The 16512-nt window shown below is 41.7% G+C and overlaps 1 long non-coding RNA gene across 1 annotated transcript in view; it reads right to left on the bottom strand.

The window, feature by feature from the left end:
- Window positions 1-2399: 2399 nt before the first annotated feature.
- Window positions 2400-16512, bottom strand: part of LOC131561600 (uncharacterized) — a 34604-nt gene continuing 20491 nt past the window's right edge. The window contains exon 3 of the long non-coding RNA XR_009275093.1: window positions 2400-2542. This is a non-coding gene — a long non-coding RNA (uncharacterized LOC131561600). The remainder of the gene's footprint in view (window positions 2543-16512) is intronic.

The following is a 16512-nucleotide window of genomic DNA, read 5'->3' as shown; positions in this document are numbered from 1 at the left end:
TGGAGAGATAAGCTCTTAATCATAGAGTGGGTCTTCCTCAGCCACCGTCGGTCCAAAAGAATGACAAGGCCACAGGAGCTGGTAGCCAAACTGATCCTCAAAGCAAGATCGAGGATCAGGGAGTTGGCAGGATGCAATTTCGAATGCATTTACATACCAATTGAATTGGAATCAGGCCAGTTAAAAATGAAGATGTTCAATGAACTGCTGCAAACTAATGAAAACCTTCAGTTTGCGTTGGACAGCTACACTGGGCGGATTGCAGTAAATCGGCCGGGCTACAAATTATTTAGTTCGGAATTTAAATTATTACTCAAGAAGGTCCAAAGCAAGGAGACCCTGGATGCAGTGACAGTTTTTACAGACGCGTCTGGAGCATCCCACAAGTCAGTGATGACTTGGAAGGATCCTCAGACTCAGCAGTGGGAGACAGATGTTGCTGTTGTGGAAGGTTCTCCACAAATTGCTGAGTTGGACGCAGTAGTCAGGGCATTCCAGAGGTTCCCAGGACCTTTCAATTTGGTAACAGATTCTGCATACGTTGCTGGTGTAGTGTCCAGAGCTCAATCAGCAGTTCTGCAGGAGGTCTCTAACCAAAAATTATTTGAATTACTTACTAGGCTCGTCGATTTGGTCTCCCACCGCGAGCTTCCGTTTTTCGTAATGCATGTGAGATCGTACACCGAGCTGCCAGGGTTCATTGTTGAGGGCAATGGTCGTGCCGATTCCCTGGCCACGGCTGCTGTCACGGAGGGCCCACTCCCAGATGTGTTCGGCCAGGCTAAGATCAGCCACCAGCTCTTCCATCAGAACGCGCCTGGCCTGGTCCGGCAATTCCATCTGACCCAGGACCAGGCCAAGGCGATCGTAGCCACATGTCCCCAATGCCAGCGCGACCAGATGCCCACCATTGCCTTGGGGGCTAATCCCAGGGGCTTGGCGACTTGCGAGGTGTGGCAAATGGATGTAGCGCACATCCCTTCTTTCGGTTGATTGTGTTACGTCCATGTCTCAGTGGACACCTTCTCCAGTGCCATCTATGCCTCTGCCCACACAGGTGAGAAGGCTGCGGATGTTCAGAAGCATCTGCTTCTGGCATTCGCTGTTTTGGGCATCCCTAGGGCCATTAAAACTGACAATGGCCCAGCGTACACGTCCAAGGAACTGTGGAGCTTCCTGCAGCAATGGGGAATAGTGCATAAGACCGGCATCCCCTATTCCCCGACAGGCCAAGCCATGGTGGAGAGGGCCCACCAGAGCCTGAAGAAGACCTTAGCTCGACAGCAAGCTGCTGTGAAGGTGGAGACCCCCCACATCCGGTTGTCAAGAGCACTTTACACTCTCAACTTCCTTACTTGCTCTTTTGACAACCATAACCATCCAATAGTCCAACGCTTCGGCAGTCACCAGCAGCTGCAGCCTAAAGCCAGGCCGCCGGTCTGTATTAAGGACCCGGAGACCTGGCAGACGGGGGGGCCCTTTGACCTGGTGACCTGGGGGAGGGGATACGCTTGCGTGTCCACGCCCTCAGGCCCCCGCTGGATACCATCCCAATGGGTCAGGCCTTTCGCCCCGAAGCAGAGGACGCAGAAGGAGGCTGTGTCACAGGTTCAGGTGGCGTGCTGGCGGCGGCGGAGAAAACCCTCCCAAACACTATCAGTTTCCTCAGATGTCCAGTTCCTCCCCAATGCTGAGACTCCTCCTGCTACCCCTCTCCTCACTGAACTACCTCTGATTTATGAATCCAGACCCCCCTCTCCAGTCTCCTCACCATTTGCTTCTGATTTGAACTTTTTATTTGAGGCAGAACCATCTGTTTAAGTATTTTGTGTCTAACTGTTCCCTTTTTGTCTTTTAGTACATTTCCCCAACTCACTTTTGATTTTCACCCCCCTGATTCGCGAGCTAGTCCGGAGAAAACTGACAGCGCCGGGTGCCACTGTGCCTTGCAACAAGCCCATGGAAAGGAGCGACCCCTCTCCTTCAACCTCTCTTCGGAGGCAAGCCGCAGAGGAGGAGGGGGCTACCGCTCCAACATCCAGCTACTCATGGGCCGATGGACTATGTTCAGAAGACAAACGCACTTGTCATGACTAGCCGCGAGTCACAGCCTTTTAAGTTATTTCACTTGGACTTTTCAGTTTTACATGGACTTTTACGTTCTTTTATTTTTATTTGGTAAAAAACAGGGAATGCACTCACAAGCTGCCATGTGTGACACCCTGTGTGTGACTGACTGTGTATGCCCTTTCCCTGCCACGCTGCTCCTCAATGTCCTCACATGCCAAGCACAGCAAGGGAAATTCACTGGAAATTTCCTCAAGAAACACAAATCAGAGAGCACCCAGTGCTTTAACAGTTTGGTGCCTGTGTATCCCAACATTTGGGAATACATGACAGCTGGGGAAAAACTGCTGTCCATTGGAGCAATGTTGCTCCAGCCCAGGAGCTCCATGCTGGAGAGGATTGCTCTGCACCTTCCTGTAGAGCCATGGTTTTGGTGTCATCTTTGCCTCCACACAGTGCCTTCCTGAGGTGGAATCTGAATGAAGAGTTACAAAAATTTTGCTGTGTAGTGACTGCCTAGAAAGCTGGTGCAGCCCTGTTGCTCCCAGTAGATGGATTCCCACACAGACCTGTGAGTTTGGGTTCAAACCCCACAATTATTGTCCCATGTTTATGGTGGGCTACGAGTGTGAGGAATGCTGTCGTGTGTTAGTATCACACCTTCCCTTGGAACAGATCAGAAACCCTCTGAAAGAGCAAAGTTTGCATTTTGGAAGGTGTGTAGACCTCATTTAAAGACACTGTGGCTCAAAAGGCCCAGATAAATTTCTGGAGACCTATGGAGAGGATGAACTTCATCTGAGAAGCTGCCCTGAGGAGACCAAGCACAGCTGAAGGATCTGCTGGCCTGGGAGGGTGGAAGAGAGGATGAAAGCCAGAAACCATGAATCAGATTTTGCTGCTCATGAGGCAATTCCCTCTGCTGCTATGAAGAAGCAGTGGGCTCTAATAATGAAGTAATTGATATTCTTGTCATTCAGCTAATTAGCTACAATGCCTCTTCCACATCCTCTGCCTTCCATGGAGGTCTCCTGCCTGAGGACTGTGATGGCTGATGAGATCTGTGGATTAATACAGAGAGCAATAGGCACTGAGCTATACCTTCAATCAGTTCAGGATCCTGGGGCTGACAAATATTTATGCAACAGCTGGAGACTAGGAGCACTACTTCCCCTCACCAAGAAAAAAAATTAAGAGGCATTGATTACTAAAAAATCTTTCAAGACAAGTATTTACTACAGAGCTGTTACCTCTTGTATAACTTTACAGCCAACCTAGAAAAAAAATTAAAAATCTTTCAATGGTTTAGACTTATTCCTATTTTTACATAACTAGCTAGGATGCTGATCTTACCTTACCAGGGTAAGGAACAGCTCTCCTATGTGAGGAAGGGCTAAGCAGATTAAGACTTTTCAATTTGGAGTACAGATAAGTAAGGAAGAAATGACACAGATCTATAAAATCAATGGAGCAATGGAAAAGTGCACAGAAGACAATTATTCACTTTTCTTCTAATGCAAGGATTAAGGGGAGTTAAATGAAGAGATCACAGATTTTAGAAAGCATATTAAAAAGTTCACAGAAAATGCAATTAAAACTGTGAAGCTCATTACCACAGGATGCTGGAGATGCTAAAAGTTTATGTGAGTTCTGGGAGCAACATACTGGGAAAAAACCCACTGAGACTCTTCTCCATGCAGGGACTCTACACATCTCAAGGTTTAAACTACAACTCAGAGGAGTTTTGGAGAGCATACCTTGGAAATGTGACTCTTAGATATCTACTGCTGTCTTCTGCAGGAGGTAAAATTTCTTGCCTTGATATACTTTCAAGCTGGCCTGAAGCAATCACCTCATGTCATTATTAACAGATTTGCAGCCACAGAGAGCTGCAAAGCTGACACACAGCTGTGGGGATTTTACTGTGACAGAACCCACTGTTGCTGATGTTGGCTGTGGGATTAAAGCCATTCTACCAAACACACATTTCTAGAGAAGAGCCACACCAATGCTTTGGTCAGCAGTGCCTCTCATTTTTCCATCTGCAAAGAACTAAAGGAACTAATTTTATTTTAGCTTTTATAATTATTCAACAGAGTGATTTGAAGGTACAAAACAAACCCCAGTGACCAGAATAGTAGAAAAGGAGGCAGAAAACGGCTCATGACTCTGACTTGGGTGAGACAGAAAGTTATGAAGGACTAATAAGGAATTGGCCTTATTAAAGCTGCTACACATCTCAGTGAAATCCACTGGTGCCAGGAAAGCTCTCATGGATGCCATGCAGAAACCTGATTTGTGTCACTTGTCCCCTCACATGACTGAATCAAAAGTTTCATGTCCCACACACAATACATGTAATTTATGTATTTTACCAAGTAAAATTCTGACAACGTGCCAATTATTCAGTTATAAGTAATGTTTTCCCTCTCATTGTTTTCTGACCTTTTTATTTTTCCTTCTTTTAACAGAGGAGGTAAAGCTGCAGTAATTCTGCAGAGAGAGTGCTTATCCATGTGTTTGATGTGATCTCCAGAGTGGCTCTGGCAGCATGTGCTCAACTAGATTGCCCAGTGTCTATTGGTATACAGAAAAAGGTGTTCAGCTGCTCACTTTATTTTGATTGACAAAATATTCAGAAAGTTTACATCAAAAAATAATGGCAGCAATTTTAGCCATCAGTTCGGTATCCAGTAACCAATTTAAAATGAAAAAAAAAAGAGGAAAAAAGAGGGGGTGGGGGTGGATAAGCACCTGGATTATTCATGAGTAAATGAATGCAGATTAAAGATGTAGGAACCCAGAGTCCAGCCATGGGAATGTAACTGTCAGATGATGTGGAAGCTGGCTGTTTTGAGGGAATCTGATGAATGCAGGCTCATGGGAAGCTGTCACGATGATTAAACAAGCCCAGTCTGGGCTAATAGATTTATCTATTTCTACCTGGCAGATTATAATAGGATTTGGAGCCATCCCGCTGATCAGTGGGCATCTGCAGAAAGCTCATCACACAAGAAGTGTCATTTGAAGTGGATCGAGGGGGAATATGCTTTAGAGCTAGATATCTGGAGACATCATCACTTGAAGAAAAGCAGAGAAGGAAGGCTGCATTTTGGGGTATAACTTGCAACAGATTGTCAAAATGTCTGCAAAGAAGCAGCTAAAATAGCTGATTTGCTGCTGTTGTCTGCTCATGAAGAATTCCCACAGGAGATTCCTTCCCTTCCCATTTCTCTGGAGACCTAACAGTGTTGTAGATCCCAGTGCTGCATATTTTTGACTGAATGTATAGACATTTTGATAAAACTGAGGCTGGAATAATCAGTACTTCCAAAATCTCAAAGCCTCCAGCTGAAATGTGGGAAGAGTCAGTCAGCTTTCCCAATTTGCTAAAGATAGGTACTAAGAGAACACTCTTGGAGAGCTGGACAAAGGATTATCAAGCAGATTTTGCATATATGAAAGGGAAAAGTAATGAAAAGATTTGTTCTTCTAAAAAAGAAAGATGTTTTGAGTCAATGCTTTAGTGTAGAAAATGAACAATACTATTGGGACAAAAACACCAGAAAGAGCAATTCCCCTTCCCAAGAAATTTAAAACATGAAAAAGCAAAACATGAATTGTACAATGAAATAATATCAACCTTATTTTCAAGCCAGAAAGGTCAAACTCAAGTACAGCTGAAGGGAAATTGTTATGTACACATAATACGAAGAAATCCATGACAAAACAAATTTCATACATAATCCCTAAACAAGGCTCACATTTCCTTCCTGTGGTACCCTTATGGTCATGCTGTCCCATCAAGAAATAAAATGTGCAAACAGTAAAAGGAAGACATTTGATTCAGATATCAACAGCACCAGGGGTCAAGGACAAGATTCTCAGAAGGTGAGAAGCAAACAGACCTGACATATCTAATGGCCAAAAGAATGTACAAGTAATTCATTAACTCCAGGTTACCTGCAGTGGCCACTGGATTTGCTTTAAGATTGGAAGGCAGAGTTGTGCTCTGTGAGCCTTTCAGTCAGTGAAAAAGATAGGAGAGTTTAAAAGAAAAACCAAGCTGGAGCCCTGGGATTGTAGACACCAAAGACACCTGATGTAAAGATGTGCAGCCGCTGCCCTCCTTGGGAAAAGGAGTTTGAAAAACAGAGAGGCAAAAAAAATGAAATTAATTGTGGTGTCAAGAACAACTCCTCATTCAAGCCTTGATCTCTGTCAAGGGAGGATATGCAAAGACAGTGAGACTGCAGATACTCCGCAAGTACTTCAGACAACTACCTGGGTACATCAACTTCTTGTCCTCAAATTTGCTTCTCACTTGGAGTGCAGAGTGCCAGTGACAAACAATAAATCATTTTAAAAACAATCCTCTGTTTTCCTCTTTCTCTTCTGAGCACATAATCACACATGTTCTTCCACATGACTTTCAGTACTTGCAACACACTTTCACTTACAAAAGTGGCTTGTAGTGGATGGGACATTTAATGAAATCTCCTTTGCTAGTGTCCTTCAGAGAAAAATTTAGGATCTTATTGCTCACATGGGACTTGAGCCAAAACCTCTTATTAAATTCTGTGGGTATTGGATCACAAGGCTCTAAAAAGTAATAGGAATAAATGGGTTCTCCTGGCTGACCATTCATTTTTCTTTAAAATAGCTCTTCATATGCTTGGCCATTTTATGTACACATCTTTGGCTTTGGACCAAACCCTAACTAGTGTAAATCAGTCTCACACCACAGGTAGTGGAGCTACACAAGCTAAAAACAAGCCTGGAACCAGCTGACTGCAAATAAGTTATAGATTTACCTGCTTCTGTATCACACTACTAGTTCCTGTTATTGCTTTGTAAAGTGCTTTGGGAAATTAAGGGAGTAGTAGGAGCTACATTAAATTAGATCCCAGTCTAATACAATCTGACCTGTATTTCACAAGGAAAGAACTTGCGCTTCTGAAATGCTGAGCAATGATTTTTAGAAAGTATTAAAAGTAAGGTAGTTCAGATGGCTCTGTGCTACCCTGTTCAGAATCATGTGGGAAAATCTATTACTGGCAATTCTTTTTCTCTCCTCCTAATTACCATTAGTGCTAATTAGTAAGTATATGTTAGTTCAACCTCATTGTTGCTCCATAATGTTTAGCTGAAAACTGCAATAATGAATTCCAGCTTCTTCAGACAAATGTAATAAAATGGTGATTATTATTCCCCGGGGCTATGATAAAATATAATTCAGGGTGATCTAACAAGCTGGTAAGTGAAAAGTTTGATATCCATCAGGTACTGAAGTTGGCATAGTAAATATAAGGAATAATTAGCAATGTGGTGAGACAAGGTCACTGCCCTCTGCTCAAACCCAGGTGCTGTGGCCACCATGGCATGGTCAAAATTTCTTGGATCAGTATGTACTGGTGATGTCCTTATCTTCCCCTGGTTCACTTCTTGTGCCTCTATTACTCTTGAAAACTGCCCACATATTGAAATCCACCCACATCTACTTGTCTGTGGAATGAAAAAAGCAAACTCCCACTTTGTTAAATTAAAAGAAAAAAAAATTCCCATAAATTTATGTAGGCTGTGCATAGTTAACAAAATTGAATAAAAATTTAGCATAATTCAGAGACATCCACTGTCCTGTCAATGCACTTACAAACTAAAAATTTTGGGTGCTGTCCCAGATGTGAGTGCCTGTCCAAAGTGCCATCCCTCTCTTGCGACAGTGTCACAGGAAAGGTTTCTTTGGAATGACACACGGAATGACCCTGGTGAGGAGCCAGAGGCAGGTGTCCACGAGAGGCTGTGACAGTCACTTATCCTGAGGAGCTGTGACAAATGGGCCAAGACCACACTACTCAGCCCTCTTCCAGCTACAGACTTTCCAGAACAAATCTGAAATAAATCTGTTTGCCAGGGCTAGGCAACAGGCTGAAGCCACAAGAATGTACAGAGCTTTTATATAAATATACATTTTCTGTTATCCTATACATCCAGAACTGCCAAAATGACACTTCCTATAAGAACACAAGGAGGTACAAGAGTGGGAGTTTTTGATCTCACTCTGGCAATAATCCATACAAATTCATGCCCCAGAATTCTTACTTTACATAATCCAATTTATACAAACATGTTCCTCTAGTCACATGCTGCCATGACTGCTGCCATCAAAGGGGTTACATAGATGGAGAAAGGATATAAACCCAGAATGAATTCCACCCTGACCAGCTATCCTCTTACACTGCGTTGCACAGTTCCACCTGCCTTCAGGTTCCATGAGAAACTAAATTTTAGGCAGGATTAGCATAAGAGATGCACCAAAACCCACCTTTTATTGCAGAATTAGTTTGTCAGCTGCAGATAGATCTTTAAAGTGCAAATGTGCGTGGAGTTTAATCTCTCAGTTTCTAGCTCTGAAAATTAAATTCCTTTCTATGATTTAAAAAAATGCCAAACAAAGAAATCAACATTAACCTCCCCTTAAACCCAAGAAATTGCTGCTAAAAAAGTACATGAAAGGAGGGTAACAGAATTGCCTTAATAGTATATAGTAGATCTGTGGCCCTTAGTGTTTCCAGCCTCACTTCCCCAAGAGAATGAAAAAGCTCTCTAACAAGTTTACTGTAATAAAAAAATATTTTATAGGTGCTCAGGTGATGCAGTGTTATGTCACATAGAAGTGTAAAGTATGTAATATCTTGTGCATGTACATGTCTCTCTGTATGTGTGCAAATCTCACCAAGCTGAAAAACACTGCCCTATGCATTTTTTTTTCTTTGAAAACAAAATTTTCCTTCTCTCTCCATTCCTGCACGTACAAAACGGAGAAAACTTCCAGCTGTCTTTTGTTCAACAACAAAAAGGTGAATTTAATGAGGGGGCAGCTCCAAAACTCACACTTTCGGTATTCTGCAGCACCCCCTGAACCAGCTGAACAAAGGCAGTGCAGATTTCACCCACCCTGTCCCACTGCAATCTGGGGGGAGACTGTGGGAGACAGACACAAGGCTCCATTCCAAGAATGTTGCATGTATTCTCCTTTTTTTTGTTTTCAGCCTTATCCACTGAACATTTACAGAACCTCTTCCTTTAGGAGTCACTCAGAGGCAACACACAGAAAGAGTTTGTGTGCTGCAGCACAGAAACATTCACTTTTTGGGGGGGAACTGCATTGCTGCCCAGCTAGTGGGAGCCTGAGCCCTGTTTCTATATGGATTTCACTCCTGTGTCACCTTACTCCAACCTGAGCCACCTCTTGGACTTCAACTAGAAAGGAACAAGAGGCACATTCCAACTTGCTGCCCAAACCCCATGTGCTCTGAGGCCAACCAAGTGACAAACAAAGCCACGTCCTTCTGGCCACTGATGGGGCAGGGAAAGGGTGTCCCCACCTTTGTGACCTATTTCAGCATTTTCCACTTTCTGGAAGAAGCAAACAAATGCCAAATGAAAAGCAGGTTGTTGTTGTTATAACTGGCAGGGTTATGCACAGGATATATACATAGAACTCTCAGCTTTATGTAAAAGCAAACAAACCAAGCCCCCTGTGCTCTCATTTTTGCAGTGGTGGGTACTTGCAGTGAACTGGAAAGCTGTCAGAGGAGAGGTGTTACTTATTTGAATTCTAGAGCACTGTATTTGCTAACTAAGTAAAAAAGTAGGAGAAGTTTCACATGTTATCTCAGAACATGTGAAAATAAATCGATGCAAATACAGGGGAGAGGGCTATCAACTTTGTGCTATCATAAGGCAAAATCCACAATGACAGCTGAAGGGACAAGCGCATGAAAAAATTGTAGTATTCTAGCACAGAATTTATTATTTATTTATAATAAAAAACTGCAGAGCATAGAGGTTTGGGCTTCTTTCCTTTTTTTTTTTTTTTTTCTTTAAAAAAACAAAAAAAAAAAAAAATTGTTCTATTGTTTTGACAAATTCCCTTCTACTGATTTAAAAACTGCATAGAATGTATTTTTCCCCTTCACTTGAAGAAAAATTTCCTTCCTATTAATTGTGTCTGGTTTGTCAAAGGAGTGGAAAACTTACAAGGGTGAGAAGTGTTTATTCAAAGTACTTATTTCAAAAAGCAAACCATTGAGCCTTTAAATTGTATTAACAGAAAGCCAATAATGCTCTATAAAAATGTGCAACCACACAGAATGGGTGGCTTTCCCTTCCAGAAACTATATAAACACTGAAGTCTCCTATGTGAGCAGTCTCCCCAGTTAAAATATGTGTATATATATACATATATATGTATTTATATTTGTAAAAGAAAGACAGAGGACTTTTGTTTGTTTTCAAAGCATTTCTCAGTGGAGTTTAACACAATGCAAGCTAAGAGTGTGAAAGAAAAGTAAAATGTGATTAGAAAGAAATCCCAGAAATAATATCCACGGTGTAGCCTGCAGGGAAGGGGAGTCTGCTTTATCACTCAAATTGCACAGGGACAATGGAGATTTTATCTGGGTTAGAATGATTGCAGAGAGTGATCAACAGAAGGTCAGGAGAAATTTCAACAGTAAATATTTGTAATCACTCACTATATCTTCCTAAGGTGTCCAGTAAGGAAATCTGTATTATTTTATCTGGTCATCTGGCTCAAACTTGGTTTCTTGAGCATAAGAACAGTGGGAAGATGCAATAACAGACATTTTGCAAGAAAAAGCTCCAATTGTGCTAACACTGATCTTCTAGCACTAAAAATTGACCATGAAAGTTAACTACCATGTTAATGTTAATTATATTTAGGAGGCAATGATTAAGTAACCTACTCATATAATTTACCTCCTGCCTTCAAGGCTTAATTCTTCATAACATAAATAGAAAAAATCCGAGCTGCATTTTCACTCGAATATTTTGACTTGCACTTTGATGTGTGGGAAGATTTTAACCAAGCAGCTGCTAATGTAGTAAATAATGAAAACAGAACCAAAATGATAAATATGGCTTGGCAACTAAATAAATACAGTATTTAAAAATTTAAAAAAAGGAATGGATAAATGGATAAGCAGGGAAAGGCTTTCAAGAGGAAACAATGATCTCAAAAACACAAAAAAGATACTAGAAGTCTGCATCACAATACAAGTCCAAAGTCTTAAAATTTGCCCAGGTCTGAAAGAAAGGACTGTGTACACAGGGCTTGGGTGCTGCTCAATAGAATATGCCTGTTTATCAGACACATTTCTATGCTTTTTATAAGATGTACTTACTTAATTAGCAAGTTACTGGTTAAAAATGAGAAATTAATGTACTGTAACACATAATACAGTTGGATATCTAATAAAGAATTTATAAAGCACAGAATTTGGGATGCTGAGGACAAAAAGAAAACCATTAGGAGCAGGAATGATCTAAAGTAATAAACTATATTGTTAACCTTTTGAAGGCCTTCTCATCTAGTGGGAACTATAGAAATATTAAACACTTTTCCCACAAAATAACATTCAGCAAAGCTTCAGTTCAATGTGATAAATAACTGAGAAGGGGGAAAAAAAGGAAAAAATACAGAGCTGTGAGAGTATGAGTTAAGTCCTACTCATCACAGCTTCAGCAGAAGGTAATGAAGGAAAGAACCAGCTTCAACAGAGGTTCTGCTATTACTTCAGACAGATTTCCCCTTATTGCATATCCTTGAGTTTTGCTTGTAGTGGAAGGAAGAGAAACAGCAAGTTCCTTAAACAAAAGCCTTTTGGTGGGGTAGGGACAGAAGCTGGTGACAGTGCTGAAATATCTGTGCATTTCATGTACAGCTGAGAGTGCATAAGGGTAAGGCTGTCTAGGGAGAGTTCCCTCTGACTTTATGACGTGCTCCAAGTCACAGCCAAGAGTTTTTACCCAATTTTCCAACAGAAGATGAGCAAACAGGCAGCATACACAAAAGCACTGTCGACAGCCCAGGTACCCAAGCCACACTGCAATATTCCCCTCTTATTCCTCAAAAAAATAAATCTGAGGGAAATCAGAGGCTGTTCCTGTGCTGATCCCTGCAGGAAGGTGGTGAAGAGGTCATTCAAATCCTCCTGGGAAGCAGGTGGGATGCAAGGCAGCACCACTGGGTAGGTAGCAATAGAGATCCATGCTCTGTGCCAAGCCAACAGAGATTTGAATGAGAGTTTGGGCTGTGCCACAGGCTTCATGCTGCAGTTTGATGGCTTCAGCTGCAGCAAGGCAATCAGGGGAAGGTGCTTTGAGAAGCATTTTTAATGACTCTAGTTTGCAGAGGAATATTTAAACTAAATGCCTCCCTGTCTTGTTGGCTGTGCTCCCAGCCCGGCAGAGGCAAAGTGGCACAGGCTCTACGCTCAGCCCCAGAGGAAGCACATTGCAGTGTTTGGAGCTGTTTTCAAGCACTGTTGAAAAAAATCCTGAGGGAATTTGGACTCTGCTCAGTCAAGGAAAGCTCACTTGACAAACGAGGGTTCCCTGGCCTACACACTTCAGCACTGGCTGGTCAATTCTTTGTGCATTCCTTATCTCCCTTGGCACTGAAGCTTGTGGAATGTCCCCTGCCCATGGCAGCAGGGCTGCAATCAGATGATCTCTAAGTTCCCTTCCAACCCAAACCACTCTATTTTTCTATGATTCAGCAGCAAGCATTCTTGAACAGATAAAAGGTTTACGGACTTGAGATTGGACTGGGTCACCCTGTCCTTGCAACTAAACATCAGTCTGAGGCAGATTTTCCTCCCACAGTGAGAAGAACAGCCTCTAATCAGCTAAAGCATTTCTTCCTCTCTTGTTCAGAAACCTTTAAGAGAGAGTATTGCTGCCTCCTCCTTTGTGCAGGGACTCCCAGGAAAAACGCCCCTTTGATTGAAATTACTTCTACTTTGAATTTCCTTTCAGCTTCCAGGCCCTGAAGTTTAACACACTGGTTTTACCACCTAACTTGCATTAGTGAGTTTAAATGCAATTAAAATTATTGGTAATCAAAACCTTTATATTGAGAGTTCATAATGTCAATTTAGTATGCCAACCACACTGAACTGTCGTTGGACTTTTGGGATTTCCAAACTAAGGCCTGAAGAAGTTCCTGTAGAATTTGTGTAGGAGACTTTAATCCACCTTCTCTATTTCTAACTCTCTTGTGTTGGCAGGGGGCTTGGAGCCCTATGGGAAAAGCAAGGAAACAAACACCTAATTGAAGCTTTCAAATCCTTTCCATACTAAAGGCAGCATCTGCTTCAAGGACAGACACACTGCACCTTCACTGCTGAGTTTTCTCAAAGTCTGCTGAACAGCAATGTATTTTTATTGCAGCTCTTAGTGGTGTCTTACAAAAGGCACTGAAGGTTTGGGAATGAGGGGGAGGGCTTAGGATAACAGCTTCAAGGCTGGAAAGTTGCTCAGTAAACTGCACCATGTCTGTCTCCAGACCTTGGCAACAAAACATAGATGGATATCGAGCTTCAGAATGTAAAAGATTTGAAGAGTGCCTTACAGACAGCACCTCAAACTGCCCAGTGCTGTGGAGACTTGGCAAAACTTTCACAGAGCCTGATGATCCCCAGGCAATGCCCCAAGGAAACTTGTCCACTTTTCCACTTGTGTGGAACTCAAGTGGAACTGTAATGTGCTCTGCTCATCCTGACACTCACACAGGCACACTGCTTCAGACTTGTTTGTTACTGATTTCATTTACTGCCCACATGCAAAAATAATGTGATGAGCCATGGTGGATCAATCTTTTTGCAGCATTCAAAACTGATTTCCATAAGAGCCTGGCCATCCCCTTTCCGAAAAGCACACCAAGTAGCATCACAGGAGTCTGCTGTCAGCTTCTTTCTGGTTTAATGGGATCATGGTGTGCAAACACGAAATGTTGGCCAACAGCAAGTGGAATGACTACAGGCCTGAAGTGTAATCACACCCAGTAATTTCCAGGGACGGCAAATTATTAATTTGTAACTAGGCATTCTTTTCAATTACAGGGTACTTCTCCTGGGAAGCTGTTTTCTCTCTGATCTTTCAGCTGCAATGTGCCCTCCATTGCCCTGACACATTCAGATACTCTAATAAACTGGACTTGGTGAAAATGGTAATTACTGTGTGTTGGGGCTGAAGAAAGCCTCAATGATGAGAAGAGATGTGAGCTTCCAGAGCAGTAAACATTCACTTGATTTACTATATCAGCTTCCATCTGCCTGTCATGTGACCTTTAAGGTTCATAATTTACAGAAATGTACTATGAAAGAAAGCTTCTAATTTGTATTATCATACTGTTGCTGAATTACTACTTTCTTTCAATGATGCATACATTTATGCCAGCTTGTTAGAAAAGACCTTTTTTAGAGTTTACTGAAGCTCAAAAAAAGTAAAAAAAGGTATTCCACTTCTGAAGAGTTTTGTGATTACTCCAAATGCATACACTTGTTCCTTGAATAATTCATGTATTTCTCAGTCCTAGGATCTGAAATGGAAATATTTCAATATAGAGAGCAGGATATGGGCAGAGTCTGAAGTCAAAAGACAACAAAGGGATACCAATCCTGAGATGAATGTGTTGGATTTTGTGCTGTGTCTGAGGTGGGCACAGAGTGGATGGACAAACAGAAACAGCTCAGAGGCCAAGCTCTGCCAGGCCAGGGCTCAACTGCAGCTGCACAGCACTTCAAGTCAGGATTTCTTGCAGATTAATTTTAGACTGCTATCAAGCACAGTAATCACATTGTAACTTCATTCTGAGGGGAAGCAGATATGCTCTGAGCTGTGTTACTTCAAAAGGAACAATCATCAGGCCCTATTCTCTTCATGGGTTATTGTAGGACAGATAGACAGCACTTGAATATCAGGAAAATTTTGAAGTTCTACTCATTTTCCATAGCCCTCTATTTGCTAGAATACAACAGTGGAATAGGGGTAAGGAAACAAGGGTTGCTGTACAGTAAGAATACCTGAACCACCTGTGTAAATTAGAGAAAAAGGACCCTGGATTTTGAGATGGGCACCATAACCACATCAAAAAATGCAACTACAACAGTGCTGAGAGAAATGTGCAAAACAGATTATCCTTCCTCAAAGCTACAAGAAAGGGAGGCCTAGGCAACCTCCTAGAATGCCTCTTGCAGCAGGTTGGACTGGATTATAAAACTGCCATGTGACTCCCAGAGATTTGATAAAGCTGAAACCCGCTCTGCATTGACTGATGAGCAGCTCATTTCCCTTGCTGAGCTTGGACTGTGTTCACAAATCTCAGAGGCAAGGAGTTGCCACGGCACTTGCATAAATTATGACTGAATCATGATATTATTAATCACTCTGCTGTGTGATAAATTCATTCTTTTTTTCTGCTCCCCCATGTATACCACAGGAAGTTGCAGCCTTTCCTAGTAATTTTCACGTTTAGGGGGATTTAATTATTTTTTGCCAAGTCCCAAATACCACAAACAAAACCAAAAGCCATCCCACAGTATTTGTTACATCTGTGAATTGGTTATCAGTGGGCTGGGATACTTCAAGAAACTTTAGGTTTTAGGAATTGCCCAAGACAATATTTATCTTGTCATCAGGAAATGAAGACTAAATCCTCTTAAGCAGTCTTATAAACTGTGCTCTCCTTCCTCCTCTCACTCTTATCCTCCCAGAGAGCCTCAACTGGGCTCTTGGCAGAGCTGAGCATGCTGATGTACAGAAGGAAATTATGTGCCTGGATTTGTCTTGTGCAGTACAGATGCTGTCTCTTCAGCATGGAGAGCTTTCATAATGGCTAGAAAATAAGTTTTCATTGCTCTTTTTCCTCTTATTTCTTTGATAAATATCACCACCATTCCAGATCTGGCCATTTTTGGATTGAGAACAGGTTTCTTCCTGAGTGTTATTTAATCCTCACAACTCTGGATCAATTTTATGAGAGTCAGTTAGAAATCCCATAGGATCTAAAACCTGTTAAAGGTTATAGAGACATAGAAGGCTGGCCTGGATTGTGATCTCCAAGAACCACTCTATTTTATTGCTTCCAAGGGGCTTGTCAGCTTCCTATTGAAACACAGTTCAGTAATTGCAGAGTGAATAAAAACGAGAAGATAGCTTTTTATTAGCACTAAATGATCAGGCTGATTGGCATTAGGGATCTCTATACAATTTCATTGACACAGGCATATGCTGAAAGGCATCTCTATTTTCCAATAACACATTACTACATGTAGTAAAACAACTCACTACCCAATATTGAGCTATAACATTACTGATCATTTGGCATATGCCTCTATTATATCTCAGTTCTACTACTCCCACCAAAAAAGTATTTACCTAGTTTTTAAATTTTACTTAAACTCAGTAAGATGAAAAATTACATATAATTATTTAATCTATGGTTCTAAGATTCTCTGAAAGAAACATTTCACAGTAGAGCAGTACTGAGGGGAACTTCCATTTTAATTTTACTAATTTTAACTTTTACTAATTCCCATTAGATACCTTCCTATTACTTAAGGAACTCACAGTAAT

This window comes from Ammospiza caudacuta, chromosome 9, assembly GCF_027887145.1.
Source record: "Ammospiza caudacuta isolate bAmmCau1 chromosome 9, bAmmCau1.pri, whole genome shotgun sequence".
Taxonomy (NCBI): domain Eukaryota; kingdom Metazoa; phylum Chordata; class Aves; order Passeriformes; family Passerellidae; genus Ammospiza; species Ammospiza caudacuta.
The sequence above is the reverse complement of the archived record's forward strand: the minus strand, read 5'-3'. Positions and strand labels throughout refer to the sequence as shown.